The sequence below is a fragment of the Nicotiana attenuata genome, chromosome 3, assembly GCF_001879085.1.
Source record: "Nicotiana attenuata strain UT chromosome 3, NIATTr2, whole genome shotgun sequence".
NCBI lineage: Eukaryota > Viridiplantae > Streptophyta > Magnoliopsida > Solanales > Solanaceae > Nicotiana > Nicotiana attenuata.
The window spans coordinates 54,530,580-54,535,928 of NC_031991.1; positions in this window are offsets into that span (position 1 = coordinate 54,530,580).

Here is a 5,349-nt window from a genome sequence, read left to right on the forward strand (position 1 = left end):
TGCTGTTGGTTGAGGTCTCGGGGGCCTCGTGGTGATTTCGGATGGTTGATGAAAGGTTTGGAATTGAGTTTGGGAGCTGAAGCAATTCTGGTTGCTGTCATAACCGCATCTGCGGTTGGAGGATCGCAGGTGCGACCCCGCAGATGCGGGTGACCAATCACAGAAGCGGAAATGCATAGTAAGGGCAGGAGCCGCAGAAGCCGTAAGGAGAGCGCACCTGCGATAGCGCAGGTGCGGGCGGTGCATCGCAGATACGATTTTGGCCGCTTAAGTGGGAACCGCAGGTGCGGCGCTTGGGACCGCAGAAGCGGTCACGCATGTGCGACATCTGGACCGCAGGTGCAAAAAGTCTGGGTCAAAATGTTTATATTTCTTCCTTCCCGATTTTCAGAGGGTTTCACTATTTTTAAACACGAATTTTGGAGCTTTTGGCGATTTTAGAGAGAGAATTCAAGGAGACTTCATCGAGGTAAGGTTTTGGATTATGAAAACTCATTTCTATGGTATTAATTCACGCATTAGGGCTGTAATTAAGGGTAAAATTTGAGGAACTAGAGCTTGGAAACTTAGGCCTTTGATTGAGGATTTGAAAGACCATTTGTGGTCGGATTTTGGAACTTTTGATATGTATGAACTCGTGGGGAGATAAGGAATTTAATGATGTAAAATTTATCAAATTCCGAGATATGGGCCCGGGGGTCGGGTTTTGGTAATTTTCGGATTTGCATTGTTTTTTGATTATTTTCGAGCAGGCTTTGTCCCTTTAGCATATTTTGATGGTTATGTCCTAATTTTGGTAGATTCGGAGCATCCGGAGGCCGATTCCTGGGGCAAAGGCATCGCGAGCTAGAGTTTGGGCCGGATTGAGGTGAGTAATAATTTTAAATGTTGTCCTGAGGGTATGAAACCCCGGATTACACAGCGTTAGGCTATGTTGAGGTGACGCACACGCTAGAGGACGAGCGTGGGTTCGTGCACCATATTGTGACTTGGTCCATCCCGAATGACTGTTTTACAGCGTATTTGATTGCAAATTGTTTGATATTATTATGTTTTTGCGCTAAATTCCATATTTGGGTTTCATGCAAACTGTTTGGACCCTTAGGGGACATTTACTGCTATTGTCCTCACTATTTTGACTTTATACTTGCACTTAGTAATACAATATTTTACTATTTTCATAACTCAGCCATGCTTACTCTGTTTTAAACCCTTTAAATGATATTTTAAAAGATATTTTGAGCTGAGCATCATGTGTACTGTTGCCTGAGGGGCTTATGAGATTCTGACTGATCAAGGCCGAGGGCCTGTGTTGTGAGGATACTTTTGGGTCAGGTTGCACGCCGCAGCGGTTATATACCGATTATGATAATGAGGCCGAGGGCCTGAGATTGTACGCCATGAGGTGGCTTGTGATTGATATGAGGCGAGAGCCTGTTTGATTATGCCACGAGGTGGCTTGATATTGCGCTTGGGCCGTGAGGGGCCCCTCCGGAGTCTGTACACCCCTAGTGAGCGTGGGTACCCATTGTGATACGAGATATAGCCCGAGGGGCTGGTATTGTTCTGTGATGTTGCCCGAGGGGCTGATTCTGTTGTTACTGTGTCCGAGGGGCAGTTCTTATGTGTTTACCTTTTTTTTAGCTATTTTTCCTCTATTTGTTTAACTGCTTAAAAGGTGTTTTATGAGATTTCATTGTTTAATTGTGTTTACTGATTTTGTACTGCCTCTTATAGCTTATTGTTGTGTTTAACGTGATTTTATAGCGCTCAGTCTTCATTTATTGTTATTACTCACTGAGTTGGAGTACTCACTTTACTCCCTGCACCCCTGTGTGCAGATTCGGGTGCTATAGGTCCTGCTAGCGAGGGTTGAGAGCTGTCCAGCAGATTTTCGGAGATTCACTAGGTAGCTGCCGGCGATTCGCAGCCTAGTGCATTCTCCCTCTATCTTATTTCCTTTTGTTTCAGTTATGTAGTAGTGGAGTAGACTTTCAGACTTGTAGTATTATTTAGATGCTCATGACTGGTGACACCCCGATGTCGGGCCGTGTTTTATTCCGCAAACCGTCTTGTTACCTTATTTTGGGATTTAATTCTATTAATGACTTAATATTTATTATTTTAATTGCTTTGAGGTGAGTTGGGAGTGTGTCGGCTGGCCTTGTCTTCACGAGAGGCGCCATCACGACCGGATCCGGGTTTAGGGTCGTGACAATCCTACCCGACCCGGAGCCTACATTACAATGAAAGTCCTATTTGATCTTAGACTGAATGAACTCGATTAGTGAAGTATTACACTAAGGGCAATCTTATGGTACGTCATTTGGGGCATATGATGTTATTTCTGAGAGCGAGCGAATTTTTCCTATCTTAAGTTCCTACGTTATTATAATTCATGGTGTGTGGAACTAAGCTCTTTGATTGGGTGAGGGCACATGAGTCATAAAGGAAAGGTTATGTTGTTGACCTCCATGTTAAAGTAAGTAAGTGAATTATGAATAAAGTATGGTGTTTGTGAGTCGATTATTGAGGCGAGGATGTCACGCCTTTGTGCTTAATCTATTTTAAAGATTCTTAGCATAATGAGTTAAGGGAATTGCTTAATAGGTTGTGTCCATAAGTGTAATGTGATTGCTCGAGGACGAGCAAATGTTTAAGTGTGGGGTATTGATGTGTGGCTAGAATTCATGGTTTAGTACACTATATGCCTTGCGTTTTACGTGCTTTAATGTTAAATTATACTTTGTTTGAGAGTAATGGTGTCTATTTTATATGTAAGTGCACCGAAAATGAAAGTATAGCTAAAAGGATGCTTAAACGTCGAAAGTACACTCGAGAACGGTGAAAAGGAGAAGCCGAGCAAAAGCCAGCTCGACCAGGATTTAGCCTGGCGAGGCCAGCCTAAAGCCAGGCCCAACCAGGCATTAGCCTGGTGACGCCAGCTAAAATCCAGGCCTAGCCAGGCGTTAGCCTGTCGACGCCAACTTAAAGCCAGGCTGAGGCTGGCGTTATCCAGGCGACGCCAGGCCTAAGGCCAGGCCCAGTCTGAGTTTTGAAGGTTTTAATTGTTTCCCGGCTTGACTAGGAGTTGACCTACACGTTTAGAGCTTGTCCCAAATATATAAATAGACCCAAAAATGCCACTTTGAAGGACTTTTGCAACCGGAGGCAAGAATAGCTCATGGAACACTACTTGGGAGTTGAAAACATTGATTTCTACATCTCTTATTCCTTACTCGGTAATTTAATTATGCAAATTACTTTGGTTATTTGTACTATGAGTATGAGTAGCTAAACTCATAATCTAGGGTTTTGATGGAACCTACTGAAGGATGATTTTCTCGTTATGTTAATATAGATTTGCCATAGTATTATCTCTATTTGTTCAACTATATGCTCATTGATGTTAATTGAAGGGCCCTCAATTAGATGTTCCTATTTAGTGTGCATTACTCGGGAGAGAGTGCATATTTAGGTAGTTGTTGAACATCATCACTCCTAACGTATATGAGGGATCAATACGAAGGGTTTAAAGGTGGGATTAGGGATAACGAAACCTTGGGTCCGATATAAGTGAGTTGTACTTAAAGTTAGCTAGCGTAATTCGGGAGAATATGTCTAGTATATTATTTTAATTACTCGGGAGAGAGTTACGACAACCAGAATGCTCATGATCGATAGAGAAGACTTAGGAAAATTTATAGCAAACATAGCGGAAAGGATTCCGACAATAGGGGAAATCAGAACCTTAGATCATTCCCATTCTTGCTTACAAACCATGCATAGTTAGTTCTTAATTACTGCATTTTCAGTACGTAATATTTAGTTAATAAATATCCTATCTATTACTTAAATATCTTCGAAGATTGAATACGTGAATTTCTGTGAGTCCAATAGTTGTGATTGATAGGTTAATTCCCTGTGGGATTCGACTCCGGACTTATTGACCGGAATATATTTGCAGCGACCGCTTATCCCTTTTATAGGGCATAATTGGGCGTGATCAATGATGCTTAAAAATTTAATAACGATTTAACATTTTCTTGTGTCACTACTAAGATAATAAAGAATATAAAAACAAAGTCAAATTTATATTTTAAAATTTGTGTGTAGTCATGTTAAGGTACTATTTAATATCGAAAGAAATGTGTTAAGCAAATCATGTCTTATCTCAATTCTAAGATTAGCCACCAATATAAAATAACAAGCAGGAAAGTTTACAATGCTTGTCTATATAAGGACTTATCTCATTCATGTGCTTCCTCCAGCCGACCTACTACTAATTAATCGGACTTTGTATATTAATGGTACATATATTATATTATTGTGCGTGTATTTCGGCAAACATGTATAATTGCATATACATCTATATATAAAATATAATTTACTTAATATGGCGATGGTCCATACTTGGGATAATACTAAGTAATATTGTTTTAAATATCTTGGATTTATTTTATGTAGATAGAGCTTGCACACCGTAGATGGATGTATAATCGAACTTATCCTAATCGTAGTGGGTTGAGGGGGGAATTTATAGAAGGGGTCGCTGAATTTATGGCTAAAGCGAAAACACTTCATGAATTTCTCAGTTAAGGGTTGATTAGGTGCCCTTGTGTGAAATGCAAGTGTGAAAAGTTATTGCAACCCGATGTTGTTAAAATTCATCTTTATAAAAAAGGGTTTATGAAAAATTATTATGTGCGGACTATTCACGGAGAGGATGTTGCTAGTGTTGGTGATGTCGATTTTCAAATTTTTTTTGGTAGTGAGGGTAGTCCTTTAGCAGAGAATAATGTTAAAAATTTTCGATTCAATGAAATGGTTAGGGATGCTTTTGTGATGCATCCGGGGGCTCAGTCTGAACCAAATGATGATGCAAAGTGCTTCTATGAACAGTTACAGGAAGCTAGTCGTCCATTGTATGAAGGCTCAATGCATTATAAGTTGTCTGTTGCGGTTAGATTATTAAGTATTAAATCGGATTCGAGTATTTCCCAAGCAGGCATGGACTCTATCATTGGCCTTATGAATGAACTTAATCCGAATAAAATTGACCTACCCAAAGATACACATCAAAGAAACTGATTTCTAAGTTAGGACTTTCATCAGAGAGAATTGACTGTTGTGAGAAAGGTTGCATGTTATTCTATAAGGATGATGAAACTTTAGAAAATTGTAAAGATTGTAACCAACCTCGTTACAAGGAAGTCAATTGTTGAAGTTGGGGGATGCCAACATAGTAAATGTCTTTGTCGATATAAAGAATACAACTATTCAAAGTTAATCTGTAGAATTTGTCAATGATATGGGTGAAACAGTATAGAATGAGGAATGCATCTAAGA